This window comes from Macaca thibetana, chromosome 2 (genome assembly GCF_024542745.1).
Source record: "Macaca thibetana thibetana isolate TM-01 chromosome 2, ASM2454274v1, whole genome shotgun sequence".
In the NCBI taxonomy this organism is placed as follows: Eukaryota; Metazoa; Chordata; class Mammalia; order Primates; family Cercopithecidae; genus Macaca; species Macaca thibetana.
This window is the reverse complement of record NC_065579.1, coordinates 157,144,822-157,165,665: the sequence shown is the minus strand read 5'-3', so window position 1 is coordinate 157,165,665 and position 20,844 is coordinate 157,144,822. Positions and strand designations below refer to the sequence as shown.

The window sequence follows — 20,844 nt, the reverse complement described above, 5'->3', positions numbered from 1 at the left end:
GTGTAAGCAGGTAATTTTATAAGAATTCAAGAGAACTAAACAACAGAACAAACATTCCAGTGAATTTTTGATTTTCCTACTCAAAGTTTCATGAAGAGAAATATATACATCATCTCATTATTTTTATTTAATTGCATTATTGGAAACCGTTATCACAAAGTATATGTGACTTGATGACATAATTATTTGCAATATGGATACCATGGCCTAGCATCTAAATGCTAAGATATTTAAAATTCTTTTCAAAAGAGAATTCTAGCTAAAAGTTTATGCATTGAAATCTCTCTTATTCTATTTCTCATGGCCCTAACCAAATCTCCTTTTATGTGCTTGTTATTTTGTTTTGATGCCATCAAATGAAGGTTCAACCTCAAGAGAAAATCTTTTGAAATGGTCTCCTGAAGCAGCACAAAAATATGATTCTAGTATGAGTATAATTATGTACAACACAGCAGTGGAACCAAGGACATAAAATAAAATAGCTGACAACACTAAGAAGTCATAATTTCAGCTTGTTATACACACTCTCATCTTAAGGAAGATGAATCAAAATTCTTTGCAACTTGCGTCATTTCTGAATATGAAGGACTGCAATATACAAAGCTAAATTTGTCCTTCCTTTAATGGACCATGCAGCTAATTCCAGCAGATGAAGACTGAAATCCCAATATCCTTCCTTCTGAAGCACTAAACAAAACAGGCAGGTTTTGTGAACTTTTGCTGCTTATTTTCACTACGACTTTTCACATTTCCTTTGGCAGCTTTGGCATGGAATACCTTAAGAAAAGATTTTATTATCTAACATCACTGGAATCATATTTACCTGCAAGGTTCTAAAATGTGATGTTCAAAAATTCAAGCTCCTTTAACTCCCCAAACCAATCATATGCCATCTGTAATCTGTGACCGGCCAAAGCTCAATGTCTATGAGGAGCTGAACAGCTTCTGTCTAATATACCCACCAGCAGACTTTCAGTTTTTGGGGTGTCTTAAGAACAACACTCTGAAAACCCAAAGTAGAAAAAAATTCATCAATGCATCAAACAAAATTGCCACCGCACTCATGACCAATATTTTTTAGTGATAATGGATAAAAGCCAAGAAATTGGCTGATACGAAATCCAGCTTAAAAAAAAAAAAAAAAAAAAAAAAACAAAAAAAAAACGAGACTCTTTGCACTTGGAAAACAAAGCCATATTATAGAAGGGACTGACTTACCATTTTGCCATTTTGTTAAAAGACATTCTGATGAGATTTAGAAAGCAGAGAGACTTACCTAGAAGAAAAAAGAGAAAAAAGGAGAAGATATTAAAACAATAAATAAGAAAGGATAATAGTGAAGACATTTTTAAATGGATTCTAAGATGACAAAAAGTGAACAGAGACCACCTACATAGGAGTAAGTCAGTAAAAGAGGAAGGGGAAAAATAAACTTCTTTAAGCTGTTATCGTCTTTATCGCGTGAAAGGATAAAAGATACAGGAATCGAGTGTTTATGTTATGTAATGTGTGTAACAGAGCCCTTCATATTATCACAATTCATGGGGGGGGGGGGGGGGGGGGGGGGGGGGGGGGGGGGGGGGGGGGGGGGGGGGGGGGGGGGGGGGGGGGGGGGGGGGGGGGGGGGGGGGGGGGGGGGGGGGGGGGGGGGGGGGGGGGGGGGGGGGGGGGGGGGGGGGGGGGGGGGGGGGGGGGGGGGGGGGGGGGGGGGGGGGGGGGGGGGGGGGGGGGGGGGGGGGGGGGGGGGGGGGGGGGGGGGGGGGGGGGGGGGGGGGGGGGGGGGGGGGGGGGGGGGGGGGGGGGGGGGGGGGGGGGGGGGGGGGGGGGGGGGGGGGGGGGGGGGGGGGGGGGGGGGGGGGGGGGGGGGGGGGGGGGGGGGGGGGGGGGGGGGGGGGGGGGGGGGGGGGGGGGGGGGGGGGGGGGGGGGGGGGGGGGGGGGGGGGGGGGGGGGGGGGGGGGGGGGGGGGGGGGGGGGGGGGGGGGGGGGGGGGGGGGGGGGGGGGGGGGGGGGGGGGGGGGGGGGGGGGGGGGGGGGGGGGGGGGGGGGGGGGGGGGGGGGGGGGGGGGGGGGGGGGGGGGGGGGGGGGGGGGGGGGGGGGGGGGGGGGGGGGGGGGGGGGGGGGGGGGGGGGGGGGGGGGGGGGGGGGGGGGGGGGGGGGGGGGGGGGGGGGGGGGGGGGGGGGGGGGGGGGGGGGGGGGGGGGGGGGGGGGGGGGGGGGGGAGGGGGGGGGGGGGGGGGGGGGGGGGGGGGGGGGGGGGGGGGGGGGGGGGGGGGGGGGGGGGGGGGGGGGGGGGGGGGGGGGGGGGGGGGGGGGGGGGGGGGGGGGGGGGGGGGGGGGGGGGGGGGGGGGGGGGGGGGGGGGGGGGGGGGGGGGGGGGGGGGGGGGGGGGGGGGGGGGGGGGGGGGGGGGGGGGGGGGGGGGGGGGGGGGGGGGGGGGGGGGGGGGGGGGGGGGGGGGGGGGGGGGGGGGGGGGGGGGGGGGGGGGGGGGGGGGGGGGGGGGGGGGGGGGGGGGGGGGGGGGGGGGGGGGGGGGGGGGGGGGGGGGGGGGGGGGGGGGGGGGGGGGGGGGGGGGGGGGGGGGGGGGGGGGGGGGGGGGGGGGGGGGGGGGGGGGGGGGGGGGGGGGGGGGGGGGGGGGGGGGGGGGGGGGGGGGGGGGGGGGGGGGGGGGGGGGGGGGGGGGGGGGGGGGGGGGGGGGGGGGGGGGGGGGGGGGGGGGGGGAGAAATTACATGTTTTTAATGTTACCTCTTAGTCCCTGAGAAATTGAAAAACAACTTCACATTTCACAAATTTTAAAAATATTGGTGTACTGGGCATCAGCCATAAAGATCATCAAATGTTTTTAAAAACCCAGGCAATACGCAGATGACAGGGAAAGAAATAATCTCCCTACAAGCTTGGAGTGGTCATTGCAGGATTTCTTGTTTTGTTTATTAATCGAGTCTCTGTAGTCTCTTATCACTGTAATAGGCTAGACAAGTATAAACCTTTCAGTCTGCTGACAGGGTTCCCTATTTCCCCAAAGCAGATGAAGGCAGCAAAAGAAAACAAAGAATTGAGTTTCATCTCTAAAGAGATCATATGAGGTGAGGTCAGTTTATGGAATTTTTGCTGCTAGAAGCATATGTGGAATTTCCTAGCCACCTAGACAGTTGTTACAAGCTTTGTCCTATCTTTTGCAGGGAGACTGAGGCAGCCTCATAAATGTTTATATTAAATTTCTATGTTCTCTTTCATTCCCTCCACCTACAGGGACTTATCTCTTCCTAAATTTCCTTTTCTACTGGGCAAAGAAGTAAGAGAAGAATCAGAAATGCAGACAAAAAAGTCACAGGCTACTTTTTCCTTGTTTCTTCAAACTGGCCTAAATTTCTAGGTGTTCCAGGCATATCCATACGCTTACCTTTCATATCACTTCATATTAACACAGTAACTGGTACAAGTGGCTAACCATCACCCCCATAAAGATCCTCTTTTTCTGACCTAGAGTTGAGTGAGTCTTAAAATAAGGACTAAATTCCCAAACATATTTTTAAATCCCAGAAAACATATGCATTACTAATTTATAATCAAAGCCCAGGACATAGCATAGTGCACTGCATAAATGAATGTGGGCAGGGCTAGGAGAGTACCTAGGACTTTTGATGCCTAATCTTCTAGTAATTGAGTACATGTCAACACAGTGTCTTTCTTTTAATCCTGAGTATTTTTTATATTAGTTTTTAAGGTTTTCCAAAGTATTTTGGCATGATTTTTTAAATTCACTACAACATTTTAACAAATATATATATATATTTTTGCGTCAAAGTCGTCACCTGACATTTGTTTTAGTCAATCAGTAGGGCAAACCTGCAAATACCCTTGCCACCTTATAGGAACTGAAAACAGAGATCTCTGCAGTCTTACTAAATAGTCCTTATGCAATTACAGGTACATCACTCCAGGTTAGTGGCTGGGAGGTGTGCTACAGCAGATCTATTCCCATAATTATCTCTCTATGAGACCATAAACACATGACATTTCTTTTCAGTCTAACAAACATACTGAAGTCCATTGTTTTAGTAACAACATCATGCAGTTTTTCTGTTGGTTAGCAAGGGCTTCACCTGCTGTGAAATTCCTAGATCATAAGTGAAAGTCTAACTCAGAGCCATCAGGGCCATGGGTAGCGATTTCATTTTTAGTTCATACAGTTAAATTAGTTATTTACTTATGTGTCTGTGTATGTGTGATTCTTAAAAACTATGGTTATTTGAATTTTCTTTAGTCTTAAGCTATATACAGTAATTGGTACATGTATTTGTTGGTGGGGAGAGAGATAAGGATCATTCTGTCCTTCTCTAACTTTGAAAAGCACATAATATCAAAATTTATTTGTATACTTTCAGGGTAAATAAGTAGTTATGCATCTTAAGCCAGTAGAATAAGGTTTATTTTCTTTTTTACTTTTTTCTTTTTTTTTTTTTTTGAGACAGAGTCTTGCTCTGTTGCCCAGGCTGGAGTGCAGTGGCGCGATCTCAGCTCACTGCAAGCTCCGCCTCCCGGGTTTACGCCATTCTCCTGCCTCAGCCTCGCGTGTAGCTGGGACTACAGGCGCCTGCCACCGCGCCCGGCTAATTTTTGTATTTTTAGTAGAGACGGGGTTTCACCGTGTTACCCAGGATGGTCTCGATCTCCCGACCTCGTGATCCGCCCATCTCGGCCTCCCAAAGTGCTGGGATTACAGGCGTGAGTCAGCGCGCCCGACCGAGGTTTATTTTCAAGCTTGTGTTAAAACATTTGGTAATAATTATTGGAGAAGTGGATAAATGCTTTTTTCCAGATGATAATTTTATGGCAGAAAATTTCTCTCAGTGGCTTCTGCTATCTTGAATATTTTATTTTAGAGCTCAAAATTCACTATTTTGGTACATCATAGCGTGCACCATAGTAATCATCACAAATGACCAACTGTTTAAGAGTGGGCACTTTGATTGCTCATTAATTCCCTAATTAATTGACACAAGCCAATGTTAATGTTATTTAAAGATTAGTATCGGTCCTTGGGGTTTCTTTGGGCTTGCCCTGGGGAATTAATTAGGCAGATAGCTCAAATTATATATTTGCTCTCCAACTTTCTCAGGCCCAGTTAGGCCGCTGACTGACACTTTGTGCTCTCATCCAGTGCATGTTGGGCAGGGGAAGAATCAAACTAGCACACAAAGTACCCCACTTCAGAGCCATCGTATTCTTCTCACACCACCAACACTTCCTTGTCATCTACTTCATGGAGTCAAATCTCTACTCTGTGGATTTCAAGGCCTGCCTCTGTCTTGGTCTATGACTCTCAAATACATCCTGCTCTCTTGTGTCTGATCTGGGTCCTGCATTCCACACAGCTTAATTTGTACAACTACATAACCGTCACCTTTCCGCAGCCAGGATTTTTTCTGTTTTGTTTTGTTTTGTTTTTGTGATAGAGTTTTCACTCTTGTTGCCTATGCTGGAGTGCAATGGCATGATCTCAGCTCACTACAACCTCCACCTCCTAGGTTCAAGTGATTCTCCTGCTTCAGCCTCCCAAGTAGCTGGGATTACAGGTGCCCATCACCACACCCAGCTATATTTTTTGTATTTTTAGTAGGGACGTGTTTTCCCCATGTTGGCCAGGCTGGTCTCAAATTCCTAACCTCAGGTGATCCACCCACCTTGCCCTCCAAAAGTGCTGGGATTACAGGTGTGAGCCACTGCACCCGGCAGGTTTTTTTCAAGTAGTTCTCTATAGTCTTCCCTCTCCACTCAGCCTTTCTGCATCCCTTTCACTCGCTGTGAATTTCATTCTTATGCTTCTTCTCTAAAGATACTTTGCTCTAGCCAGATCCCAATCCATATCAGCTGCCCCACTCTGGCCACTCCCAGGGCTTCAGCCTCATCTCCTGTCCCTTCCTGCCACATTCTTTCCTTTGTTTCAGGTTCACAGAACTATTTGCAGTTCCCAAAATATACCTTGCTCTTTGATTTTTATGTGTTTTGCTTATACCCTTTTTGAAACTCAAAAGTAAAGTTTATTGATCTTCCAAACTTAATTTAGGTATTTATTCTCTATTTATCCTTAACTTTTGATGCCTTAATTTTAACCTTTATAGTATTTTATAATAAATACTAGTATCTAGCATCTCAGACTCCCAGAACATTGCCTGATGTATAGACAACGTTCAGTAAATGTAGAGAGAATTAAATCAGACATAATCCCTATTAGATTTTGAGTTCCTAAGAGTAGGAGCTAAGTCTTACTCATTTTTGGATCTTTGGTGTACGGCACAGTTCCTGATTCAGAGCTGGTATAAGATGAGTTGATAATCAGGAAAAAGGAAAGGATTATTGGAAGGATGGAAGGAAAGCCTTTCATTTTTGGCACACTTCAATAAATATCTGTCATTTCTAAATTCTGTAGCTTTTGGAGATTAGGTCCATGCTTGTTTGCTTTTTGACTAAATATGCTGACAACAAATTATTTAATAGGAAAATGGGCATATCTCCCAAAACAATGGAAAGTTGGATATCTCAGGCATTGCTGAAGATTTCTAGGGTAGATGTAGTTGTTGAAAATAAAGACATAAATAAAGTTGTCTTATTTGTCTCTGGCTCCTCATGTTGTTTTTGTTTACAGTAGATTAACCATAAAAATAAACTAACACCTTTCAGAGCCATGCACTACCTAATGTGCTAAAATTATCTCAGAGAATCGAGAAGATTTTATTTTGAAAATATACATTCCCAAACTCTTTACATAACTACCAACATCCTCATTTCACATCACACAGTGCCATGCCAAAAAAAAAAAAAAAACCAACTTCTTTTGATTCTTGACATGAAGTGCTTTCAAATACATTTCCTCAATCTACACATTACTCTAGAATCAAAAACAAAACAACTGCTTAAAGAAAAGGAAGTGCTGCAAATATGAGAAATATGTTTTATTATATCTTGATTACAATAATTAGTAGGAATCAAATAGTGGTTTTGCTTTTGTGTCTTGTTAGGTTTGTGTAAGTCAGCCCTCCCCACTTCTCTCTCTCTCTCTCTCTCTCTCTCTCCTTTCTCTCTCTTCTAATTCTATTTATTGCAAAAGTATAAAATATGAGGTGTATATAATGCATTAGTATCCACATGATGAACTATTTGGAATTCTGATTTCATACTTTCTTGGCCTTTTAAACATCAGTGACTTTCTTTTTCCTTTAAAAATAACTGATAGACACAATCCCACACACAGTGGATTTTGTTGTGAAGAATAGATCTACCTCCAAGGTCTTGATATTATAGTTTTATCTCTTTTCTCACCTTCTCATCTCCCTCTCTTACTCTTTGCCATCTCTCAAATCTGCTCCCTGCCCTACTTCTGAGCCAGACTCTATCAAATCCTGACAATCCTCAGAAACTCATTGGTTCTTCTCCAGCTTTGCTTTCCTATGAACACGTTCTTGTGCCAAGCATGGATTGGTCTTTTCAAAATTGTTTGCTGTGTAGCCAAAGTGCAGAGTAACATATTTGCAAGTGTGTTCAATAGGAAAATTAATGATCAAAATATTAACAGGTGTTTTCAGAGGAAAAATAAGTTCTGTATATGTTTTAGCTAAATACTATTATTTTTGTCATATTCCCAAAATGGAAGTTCCAGTACATATTAGTCTATTACAATTTAAGTTATTTGTAGTAAAGAATATAGACGAAGCTGGTCTCACTTCAATTTTCCAAGTTTTTGGGGGTCATAGTGATTTTTTTTTTGACCAGACAACACCTCAGGTAATTTATGGTTTACAGAGTACAACATTGCAAATTATGGTAAAGTAAAAAAGAAAACATTGAATTTCAACTTGGAAAATCAGAATGCTGTTGCTAATAGCACTAGTAGCAAATATATTAAGTATGTCAAATATGTCAAATGCTGTTGTAAGTGATTTACATATATTAGTACATTTAAACTCACATAAAGCAAATTAAGTAATATCATTAGCTCCATTCTACATATACAAAGACTAATACTCAGATAAGTTAAGGTACTCGCCCAAATTTACATAGCAGAACTGAGATTCAAACTTACGAAATTAGGCTCCAGTCTAAGATTTTAACTGCACTGTTATTCTGTTGCTGTTACCTACTAATTGGGTAACCTGTGGCAAGCTATTTTACCTCTCTAGGTCAAGCTGTTTATTGATCAGACAGATTAATGTCATCTGATGTGGCTGTCATAAGGAATCAGTATTTAACAGAGTCAAATGCAGTGCCTGAAATATGCAGTTGGCACTCATAGTATTTATTTATTAAATAAGACTCAAGAACTCTAGATTTGGTTATCCTCCTGGCCGTGTACACACAACTATTTGTTACCTATCATTATTAGAGGAACAGGCATAAAGCTGTGCTGAGCTGCTTGACTGAAAATTCTCACTCTAGAACTTCAACTGGATCTTTAGAGCCAATCATTAATCTTGGATTTACCCAGGTTGATTGCCCATTGAAACTCACACCACAAGCATTTCACATACTGTATGCATTCTTCAAAGCAGGGCGGGGGGATGAGGAAATGATTTAAACCTGTCAACTGAGGAGCCCCAGTAGGACCATGCACTGGCTGCCCTGACATTTTACCATATGTGGCTGTCCTGTCATGATCTTTTCTTTAGACTTGTTGTGTAATTCCAAAGCTAATATTAAAATATATGTAAATACCTCTGTCTTCACTCTGTATCCCTTTACTTCTAGGCTCTGACTTCATCAACCATTCCATTATCCTTTGAGTTTCCCAGTTCCTTTCCTCTCTCTCCCCCTCCCTCTTTTTCCCTCTCACACATAGAACACTCTGCTCCCAAACTACATCTGTGCTACAACTATGCTGCCCACCTATGCCATGCTACACAGCAAAGTATGCATTTGTCTTTACTCTGTCAGATGATTCCTGCTTCTTCTATGTTTTTCCCCTTAAAACCAAACTTTTTCAAATAATCTATGTGTCATATTTATTTCTCCACCAAACACTCTCTTCAGCCCGTGCAACTCAGCTACATTCCCATGATCTGTAACAACCACATTTCTCAAAGATAATAGCGTCTTCCAATTAGATGAATGCGGCAGACTTTGCTCAGTCTTCATTCTCTTTGGCCCCTCTGAAACTTTGTTATGCCCATCTCCTGCTGGAAACTCTCTTCTTTCCAGATTTCAGACACTACAGGGATCGTCCTTCCATGATTTCAGCCATTTTGCATTTATCCGTCTCACTGGCTTTCCCTCCATTTTGTATTTTAAACATGGACTGACCCCTGTGGCTCTGACCTCCACCTTGTGCTCTCTCCGTATTACCCTTTTTCTAGGACATTATGTACTCCATGGCTCTAACAACTACTTTATGCAAATGGGGTGAGAAGCTACTAAATTGTAACTGTGAGGAAAGGGATTATGTCATTCATCTTTTCCAAGCTGTTTAGCACACCACCTTACATATAACAAGTATCTGTGTGTACACATACATATACAAAAATAAAAGAATGAATTTTTATCAAAATATTATCTTCAGGCATGGACTATTTATTAATTGAAAATGCTAAAGCAGATGCCAGGAAATTTATGTTCTACTTAAGGACTGTTTGATTGGTTCATATTGTTCTCTTTGGGAAAATATTTGTGACAAAACTTTATAAAATTAAAAATAGTTGTCCTTTGTTTTGTTTCCTCTCCACATGCCTTTGCAGCTTTCAACTTTTAAAAATAACTCCAGGTTGTTAGCTCCATCTATGTAATTGTGGGTGCCGTCTAAATGAAACTAAATTCTATCCAAAATGAGATAGTTAGGGTTATCAATGTTGGTGATGCAAAGAAGAGAAATAAAAATCTGTGTTATCATAGAATGGAAAATAAGTTTTAAAAGTCATCCACAGGAAAAACATGAGGTCCTCCACACCGTGGGATAAAATATGTACACATTTACTATTATTGTGAGAGAATAGGAAATAGCAGTAGTTACAAAAGGAAAGTGGGTGAGAGAGAGGGGTCAATTTCATTTTCTTTCTCTCATGTTCCAAGAATAGAGTATCTTACTTTGGAATATAGTGACATCTGGATTTGCTCCACTTCTAGCCAATCGGTAACTCAGTGGCACTCATTGCAACACTCTCATTTAAAGGACCTGACTGTGCATTTCCCAACACATTCGTAAAGTAAAAAGAAATCCAAAAAGTTGCCTTTTTTTTGTTTTTGACAAGGTCTCACTTTGTTACCCAGGTTGGAGTGCAGTGGCGTGATTACAGCTCAATGCAGCCTCGACCTCCTTGGCTCAAGTGATTCTCCCACCTCAGCCCCTTGAGTAGCTGGAACTACAGGTGTGTGTTACCATGCCAGATACTTTAACTTTTTTTTTTTTTTTTTTTTTTTTTGTAGATGTTGGGTCTCATTATGTTGCCCAGGCTGCTCTTGAACTCATAGGCTCAAGTGATCCTCCCTCCTTGGCCTCCCAAAGTGCTGGGATTATAGATGTGAGCCACGGTGCCTGGCCAAATTTCAGAAAATTTATGTCAAGAAACAGTTTTAAAATTTAATAGAGTGCTCGGGCACAGCTACTATCACTTAATACTTAAGTAACTATTAATAACTAGGGTGGGACACACTAATATTTAGCACAGTAGAGAATAAAAACAAAAACCTAGAACTTCAGGCTGAATGTTAATAAGTGGACTATCTTTATGTAGAATTGCTTGAATTCGGCAAGAAATTTCCTAATGTCCCAGAAAAAGTGTCTCATTCACTTACTCATTGATTTGCCTCATTGTCACTTAGTGTCAGAGACAAAATAGGAATCCACTGAATGTTTAGTTTCTGTCTTTACTCCCTTCCCCAGAACATGAGATAAGAGTGCTTCACAAGGAGGCCATTTTTGTGCACCAGCATGGAATTCCTCATGTTGACCCTATGGCTGATCATATGGCTTTATAAATGCGCTCATAACTTGTTATTACCGTGCCTCATAATTATTTCTACAACTTTGTAGAGTCAGTACCATTAGCCTCTCTTGAAGAAAAAGGAAAATTTTAGGAAAGCTAAGCAACTTGCCTAAAGTCACATGGCTGATTTATTTTCAAGGGATAATCATGTTTATACCAAATATTCCATTTTGGGCTCCTTCTCCAAGTCCTGGAATTGTTCTAGGTTTCAAAAGTGGCAAGATCCTAGATACCCTGCACAAGCCTGAATGTATATGCACACAGCCTCACACGTACTGTCACACTCAGTGCAGGGACTCTTACGGTCGTGACAGCAGATACCAATGTAATGTATCAGAATGTTCACTTTTGAAAATATTTGTCAGTGTATTTTTTTTCACTTATGTGCAAATGAGTTAAACTTAGTAGCTATTATTTATAAGAAAAGAACAAGATTGCATGGCCATAAAGAAAAGGAAATATGCAGAAGAGTGTCTTACAACTAACCAAGATACGGGTACAATCAATGTGTTAGAAAAATTCAAATGATATACCATTGTCTTCAACACACACTGGTAGGGACTGCCAACTGGTACCTGTTCTGTTCTCTAAGCTCAGGGTAGTTGGAGAACCATCAGTAATGTAAGTGTGGGTGCATGAGAAGTAAGTAAGACAACAGCTCCAGCAGAGTTTGAAGTTATCTTAATTTTCTGATTAAACAAGTATTTATTGAGGGCCTACTACATGCTATACATTATACTAATTATTGGTGACAAATACCAGTGAATGAAGGCCAAGGAACACAACAACCAATCGAAGACAGAAGTATATTACAAAATCAATATATAAATTTGATAGGGTTGTTATGAGAGTTGTGTATACAGAAATAAGAGGGAATACACAGGGATGAGTGAGGGAAAGATACCACTTGGAGTTGGAAGACCTGGAAGTGTAATCCTAGAGGAACTGACTGGTAGAGAGAAAAGAAGAAGTAAATGAAATGAAGATAAGGCAAATTGTAGGAAGAGCAAAAGGAGTATTTGGCTAGGAGAAGAGGCGGGTGATAGTGTTTGGCTAGTGAAGAGAAGGGAGAAAAGAAAGCAAGTGCTAACATGTCAGAGGCCTTGAAGCTCCTTTGCAAATGATCACATGTCCCCATGTGTCAAATGTGTCACACTCAGATATCATTGTCTGTCCTCAAAAGACCACTGATGCACCCTGAATAAATTCATGTAATTCCCAGAAATCTGTCTCCTTGTCAAGATGCTTGGTCAAGCCATGACTAAAAACATTAAGTAATGGAAAAAAGAAGAGTGGTTTAGCCAGCATTGCAAGGGAGTCTATTCAAAAGGTTTATTATCTTATGAGCAGAGAAGGATAAAAAAAAAATGAAAAAGGATATCCAAACTTCTGCTAAATTTGCTCTCTTAATCCTTTAAACTCCATTTCACTTATATCTATATGTGGTAGAAAAGAGGTACTGAGAGGAGGGGGTGGCAAGACCTTTTATTTGAACATTTACTAAATCCTCAATTATATTTTCTTCCTAATCCTGTGTCATTAGGAGCAAAATGGCACATTTGGAGACCATTTAGATATGAATGCCTGAAACCTTCCTATCAGACCTGCTGACTTTCTCTTTATTTCTCACTCTCTTTTAGTCACTACAGCCAGTTATGTTGAGATATGATTTTTGGCCAGGCAATCTAGCTCTTACATCAAGGGTCCCACAATAGCCTGGTTGGAGACCCTCATGGCCTCTAATATTATTATTATTATTTTTTTTTTGGCAGGGTCATTGTGATGATCATAACTGGGAACAAATATCTCTATTCAGCAAAAAGAGAAAAACAAAACAGAGCAAAACAAAACAAAACAAATCCCTATGATCTGACATTTAGATAAGCCTACAAATATAACACAAATCCAAAAAGAGGAAGCTTACATAATTAAAAGTTAAAGTTAATTCTTGAAATTGGTGGGGATAATTAAAGAATGAAAGAGGCCAACTGTGTTTGAAATGACTGAGTCAGATCTAATCTTTCACTGGGCTCCATATAAACGCTGCATTATGTATAGGTTAATGTGCAAGTCAGTGATAGAGTTCACAATTTTTACTGTGGTTCAGCTTACAATCTGCCATTTGGACCTAGGTTATCTGTCATCTGCATTTTTAAGTGGAGCCTGTAACTACCAATGAGCCAAGTGTCCTACATTCCTTGTTCTAAGTTTGAGTTTCTCTTGGGCCTATGCTTCTTTCTTCAGCCTCAGGGATAGAATTCAGTGTAATGAGAAATGCTTTGTCGACTTTCAAAGTCTGACAGTCCTTAGAAACTGACTTATGTTGGCAATTCACAAAGAGCTAATTTTCAATACATATATTTGTGCCCAATACCAGAAGTCACAATTAAATGTTATCTCTCCATATTCTGACCCCATACTTGACGCACACAGACATTTGCAGCAGAGGTTGTATAGTTGAATGACAGAGGCAGCCCATTTGTTTCTATCTGTCTAGTGGTAGAATTCATTTTTAGCTCATATTTCAACTAACCCCAACCTAACTTAAGGAAAAAAAAAAAAAAAAGAAAGAAAGAAAAGAAAGCAGAGCCTAGATGCTGCTGGCTAGAATCCAGAATACTCAGATTAGAAAAAAGGGTGAACCGGGGCACAGTACAGCCTAATAAGGCTGGCAGCCAACATTATGCAAAACTCATTGGAAGGAAGCAAAGCCTCCTTGGCAAAACCGTGATAAAGAATTAGAATTTTCTGAAAATAGTAATAAGAACAATACAAAGACCTGATCAATTCTAGCACACGTGGAAGCGGTCAAGAAGGTGTTCTATACTAAGGATATGCAAAACCTAAATAATAGAAGAAACCAAGAGTAGACGAGAGGGGCAATTAATCTCTTGCTCATTTCTGTTTACGAGTTTTAAGCACTGTGTATAACTGGCTATATATATAAGTTATCTACGTGATAAACTGGGTGCACTTCTCATTACATGTATAGGTTGAGTCTTTCACAACTACTATATTTGGTGTTGTCATGAAATCCTCCATTAAAGTATACTTTCAGCTGGGCACAGTGGCTCACGCCTGTAACCCCAGCACTTTGGGAGGCCAAGGCGGGCAGATCACCTGAGGTCGGGAGTTCGAGATCGGCCTGACCAAAATGGAGAAACCCTGTCTCTACTAAAAATAGAACATTAGTGAGGCATAGTGGCTCATGCCTATAATCCCAGCTACTTAGGAAGGCTGAGGCAGGAGAATGACTTGAATCCGGGAGGCAGAGGTTGTGGTGAGCTAAGATCACGCCATTGCACTCCAGCCTGGGCAACAAGAGCAAAACTCTGTCTTGGGAAATAAAAAAAAAAAAAAGTATACTTTCAGGTGCTGTTATGGGCGGATACTTAGGCTGGGTGGAACTTTGTCAATAGCAGTAAAGATTCTCATGCCCAGAGCAGCAAAACCAGGGCTGTAATGCCTTCTACACAACAGATAAAGCCCTAACAATTCCTTGCTGGGTTTGTGTGTATGTGCATCTACAAATATATGTTAAATTGCTAGTAGAAAGGAAAGGTGTAAAGTTGGAAAGAATGTTGTATAATAATATTTTCTGTGAACTTCACTAAGAAAATTGGCTTTATTGCCAAGAAAACACACATCTTATTATTGATCAATTAGAAAACACCTCTTCAAAATCTAAAGCTGATATCAACCTTAGGTGGATAAAAAGTTTAAGACAACATTATTATTTTTTAAAAAAATTGTTGTCTAGTATGAAAATAGTTATGCACAAGAAAATTAGATGGAAATATAAAGCTGTAAGACCAAGTGCTAAATTACGGGCTAACAGTTTATCTAAAAACATTTATTGATCCCTTATTCTATGCAGGGGACAGGGCAATCAACATGTAACATAGGCTTTATACTCTAAGAAAGCTGGCAATAATAGCGAGAAAATATGAGACACATCCAAACGTAAATGAATTGAAGAGGGAAAGAGATTGGGAGGAGGAAAAAAGGATGGAAAGGTAGATTTAGTGTGGTGCCAGTGAGAGCCACTGAAGGCTTTTGAGCAAGATAAGAATATAATGAAATGGCTTTAGTTAGATTAATATGGAAAGCCACTTAAGAGAGAATCACTACTCTAGTCAAGTCAGGGTTGTATAGGGCCTTTTTTTTTTCTTTTTCTTTTTCTTATTTATTTATTTATTTTTTCTATTAACCAGGTAGCCACATTTGAAATCTACACACTTACAGTCGAGCCTCAGGGCTGTTCTCACACTTTTAAGCAAAAGCCAACACTCTTCCTCCTCCTTCTACTTCAGTCTTCCTGTGTTCTCCATCTTAATGTTTTTCCCTTCCTGGTTGATTTCCAAACACAACAATGAAGGACTGTTTGTGTTAAACTTGAGGAAAGGAATGGCGTTCCATAAGTGTCATGGCAGCCCATAAAATACAGATTCTCTACCTTGGAGTAAGATCTGTGGAATCCTCAGGGGTAGAGACTGAGGCTCTATCTTCTTGTTGTTGTTTAATCTTCAGATCCCAGAACAGAGTTTGGAACATGGTAGGGCTCGAATATATCTGCGATGGTGAACTAGATTCATCATATATTTGGAAAACCAAAAACAAATATGTTGCCATGGAATAATTGGTAACTGATGGACCTATGCTGACCTCACCTGTTTTTATAAAAACTTCTTCCATTTTTATCAGAAAATTGTACAATTTTTGACTTAAGAAGAGCCTCAGAAACTTTCAGGTTATATGTTAAATTTAATTCTCAAAACCTACCTGTGGAAGAAATAGTATCTTTATTTTCCATATGGAGAAACTGAGACTATGGAAGGAAGGTTATGCAACTTCCTTAAGGCAAGCTAATAAATTATAGAGCTAGGCTGGAACTCAGCAATCCTATTTGGTAAGGTTTTTTTTTTTTTTTTTTTTTTAATATGTCATGATATTTTTACATGATGTGTGGGATATTATATAATTAAGGCTGTTTGAGACTTTCTATAATGTAGGAGACTCTGGAATAATGTAAAAGATACAGAATTGTCTTAGTTGGACATGTAAGCATTTTTAAAATAATGTGATATGGGTCTGGTTCTGGGGTTACAGTTTATATCAGCAAAAGTATAGATAAAATTTCCATGAGACTTCTATCCCTACCTCTTGGTAATGCCTTCTAGGAAATTTTTAGGTAATGTATGAAAATATCCTATGTCCACAAGTTCTTTCTTTTTTAATATGCTTTGCCCATTTTCTATACATCTTCCTTCATGATTGCATCTCCTTTGAAAAATTACTCCTATTAAACTAAATTTCTCTGTCACTGCAAGAGACATAAAATTAAAAACTATCTGTCTTTAATCATGCCAGCCTTCTTCCTTGTCTCCCGGGCTCCATTTATCAATAATTAATATATAAAGAAGACTGAAATCCATTTCAATTTCAAAGGCCCAAACGTTTCGCTGATTAATAAAAAATTGTGTTCACAAAGATGGACGGACATGCCACGGTGAAATGATGGAGGACACAGCATTACCAGGGAATAGATTTGCAGGACCACATGGGCTGTGTGGCCTACCTACACAAGAAATAAGGCATGTGGAGGAACAATTCTGAAGAATACCTCCCACCAAGTCTGACATCTCTGCATGTAAGAATTCTTATTTGCAATTATCATCTTAGTCTATTTGATTTACCATTCTACCCGCAGTCTTATAAGGGGAAAAAAAGGGTTAATTCATACTCTAAGAATCTACTCCCTGGGCTTACAAATGTATCTAGTTTACTGAACAGTTAATATTCTTGTTATTATATACACAGAACTGTAGATACTATACATTATGGATTGGTGAAAACCATAGATATGAGGCTTGAGAGAATAATATCTGGTTTCTACTAACTTCCGATCTACCCAGTTTATGTCATTGGCAGCTCTCTTGACATTCTGGTGCTGTTTACTGTCAGCTCTATCTAAGGAGTTTTAGCACTAATTGCTGGGAATTCGGTCATTCTTCAAGTGCCCCAGTTCTACACAAGTGGGACCTTTCCATCAAATGCCTAAGGTCTAGCCTTGCACAGAACCATTAATACAGAAGGCTCACTCTCCTAGTCTTACTTCCTACAATACCAACTGCAGGAGATTTTTCCCAAGAACTGACTAGAGTTCTAATCTCCCTGTTTTGAGAGACTCACTTTTGGTCTCTCCATGATGTGTAGCAATGAGAAGAATTCTTTCAGCCAGTATCTTTGATGGTATAAAGCAGTTTCAAGTAAAGAAATCTACCAGGGAACTAAAGAGCGTGTAGGTAAAAATGGATAGATATACAACTCCTTCTTCAGAAAAGTCCTAAAAGTGAGTGAAATCTTAACACTCCTCACACAAATTCTTAGAGGAAGAGTGTTTCACCTACCTCACTGGTTTTACCTCATAACGGCTTTCTCTCATCTGACTGCCATTGTTGAGTTTAATTCCATATGGAGTGCTCAAAATCCCAGTGTACTCGTGCATAGATTTTTCTTCCTATTTAATTAAAATGAGGTTCTTCCCTTTCTTGTTTCTGCCATAGCTAGAATTCAAATCTACTGCCTATCTTGTATATAAGTAGAGAACTGAGGAAACAAGATATATCAGGTCAGGATTATGGAATGAGCTGTATATATTCATACAGGTATTTTTCTACTTTTTTTGACCTAACCTCAAACACAAAATATCTTAAGATTTGGGAAACTAGAAGGGCCTCCAAGGAGAAAATGATAACACATTCCTATTAAGGCTCAACAGGTTGAATAATAATCATATCTAACATTTAATATAAACTTTCTTGGTACAAGCATTTTTATAAGCATTTAACATACATTATCTCATAAAATCTACAACAGATCTATGAGCCAGTACTATTACTTCCCCCTTTTTATGAATGAGGAAATTAAGGATTAGAAGAATTAAAACATTTTCCCATGGATCACCTGCTCATAAGTGGTATATTTGGGACTTGAACTCAGGCAGTAGGGCTCCAGCACACATATCCTTTACCAGTGCTCTCAACATCAAGTGGACCCTTTATAAGGGTAGAGCTACACAGAGGACAGGCTCCAGATACCACCTCTGCCTCTACCATCCAAAGTGCTTCTCCTGTGCATACATAGATTACATTCTCCCAAATTAAAATCAACAAGACAGACACTGATGGAAACCAAAGTAAAAATAGCAGAATCTATGGGACATTTTGGTCATTGATGTAGAGAGTAAACAAAAATGTTTGAAACCAAGACACATCTTCATATTTACATCATGTGAGGTAAAATATAACTATTGGCTGATCTGAGGCTTCATTCTGCTGACTACACGTCCCCTCGATTGATATACTGGCACTAATTTTAGAAATGAAGAAGGGTCACATAGATGCAGAGTATTCAAATATAACTGTTCAAGTAAATTTTAAAGGCTGAGCATATGCGACAGGCCTGTTATTCTTTTTGCCATCTCTTCCCTCCTGCCTGCACTGTGAAGCCTCAAAAACACTGCCAATGCAATGGCAACCCTGCTGCCGAGGCCCAAGACAAACAACAGCAAAGATGGTAGATGAGCCAGCGATTACAAGTCAATAACAATTTTGCAATTATACATTCTATAACCAAATTAGAAACAATGTCATTAAGCCTCAATGGCAAAAAAAATTAATTAATTTAATATAAAAAAAATCTTCCTTGTTTGTCCAAAGTAAATACCCTGGGAAATAGCACTATGTCATTTGGTAATTACTATAGAACAATATAGGAATAGATCATGGCTGCTGTCTAGAAAAACAGCAATCACGTTTTGCCTTCTAATTATGGCAGCACTCAGGAAACGCAGGGAGCAGTGCACCCTGCTGTTACACCACAGCAATAACACTCATTACCCCAGTAAATACTATGGAAATGCACAGTAACACACAGGGGCCTCCCTGCTGTGAGGCTGTGGCAGAATCACTCATTAGGCTGGGAAGTATCACTCGATCGTCTTTAATTACTTCCAAAATATATGATAACCTGCCCACGGTTAGAATGCGGTGATATCACTCGTTACTTCTCCCTCCCCACTCCTTTTTTTTTTTTTTTTTTTTTAACTTACTAAGAAACCCTGCAGTAGCCTTACTATAGTGGTGATGTATTGTAACTTATACCGATGTAATCACATAGATTTGTCTGCTTTTAGCCTTATAAAAACATATGCTCCCAATGTGAAATGAGCACTAAGAAAAATATACTGAAATACTGTTATCTTTCTAGCAAGATCACTTTTCTCACATTATTGAGTTGTGGCAACACTGTTGTAATCCTTTCTTTTTATTCAGGAAATTAGAGTGATAATTACACCGTAGCCCCCTGGAATCCAGAGTACTTGTAATTATATCCAGTTACCTAGGAAAACAGCAATTTCAAACCTATTACCCGCAGGTATCATTTATGTTTATTGCCCTCTTTGCGAAGCCACTTTTACTCTGAATTCCAAGTGGCAAGACGCTTCACTGAGGTACCCGTGCTCCGGAGACAGGGAGAAAGAACAGAGGCAAGGGACAATAGGAATAGGCCTCTGCTCCTTTTCAGGAGGCTTAGGTCTGATCTCTATTAGAAAGGGTTTGTTCAGGCCCTTTTCAAATGGATAAGGCAGATTTTGGGACTATATTTTCCTCACATAATTTGGAGATAGGACTCAAAGTTTCAGGGTTTTGTGTTTGACACCTCCCATTTTGCTCACTTGTCTCAATGTGCCACAAATGCCTGCAGTAAGGCTGAACTAATTCTTGATTATGACTCGCCCTGGCAGGTGAATTAATAGTTTTTAGGACAGCAGTTTCAAAAATAATTAAACCTAGGCGCTGCTATTTTAATATGAAAGAAGAAAATAACTGTTATGCCACAGTATTCATCACTTTGATTTGGACAATTTATTCTAAACATCAGTACTTACTTAAGAGAAGTTTTGCATGTAGTTATTCAGTAGCCCATCCGTATTCCAAAAGAGGGAGTGATGGATGGAGGTTTTCTTCTCTTGGTAATTTTTGGAGTGATTTCTAACATTATAGTTTTATAAGGAAGACCTAATCTTAGACTTACAAATAATAATATTATGTACTGAATATTTAAGTCAAGTACTAGTTAGCTGTAACAATAACTCAACACAAGAATGTTACTGGCTCCATGTATACATAAAGAAATTGAGCATCTGAGTAGTTAAGTAATGTGCTCATGATTATTCAGCTAGAAAACAGTACAGCCAGGATTTGATTTCAGTTCATTCAAGCCTCCGATCTTGTCCTTTTACTATACCATCACACTACTCCATCAGGTACTGCATCTATTTCTATCGACTTCAAGGTCTGTAATGCTTCTTGACATACAAAAAGAAAACTTGCTCAGAAAGTTTAAATTATGAAATAAATTCCCCACAAAACATATTTCCCTCATAAGGGAGAAAGACTCAGGTACTTTTAAGCCGAAATTATTAGTAGTTGTCTGTCTTTTCCTTTACCCTGTGTTAATAGCCACTTGAAGAAATATGAAGCCTTCATTTTCAACCCAAATTGGGCTTTGGGTCTTATTCACCATTTATCACAAACTATTCTAAAGAATGAAACGGCATTGGAGAAAATGAAAACTTGGGACTTCTAAAGTTTAACTTGGGAGTCTATTACTGAATTCAAGTATTAAACACGGTAAAGTCTTCTTGCCTGAACAACTAATTAATTAAAGTCAAGCATTCATTCATTTTTGTAGAATAACATTTTATATGTGTTTTTATTTTCATTGCTTATTTTCACATACCTTTTTAAAAGACGTTTGGTAATAGCTCTATTTTTTTGCATTGATAGAGAAATAAGTTCAAC

General features: G+C 40.6%; 1 long non-coding RNA gene across 1 annotated transcript in view; it reads right to left on the bottom strand.

Annotated features, from left to right (window-relative positions):
* Nucleotides 1–1,126: 1,126 nt before the first annotated feature.
* The window catches only part of LOC126949253 (uncharacterized), a 659,876-nt gene continuing 640,158 nt past the window's right edge, over nucleotides 1,127–20,844 (bottom strand). Inside the window, exon 2 of the long non-coding RNA XR_007723636.1 lies at nucleotides 1,127–1,276. This is a non-coding gene — a long non-coding RNA (uncharacterized LOC126949253). The remainder of the gene's footprint in view (nucleotides 1,277–20,844) is intronic.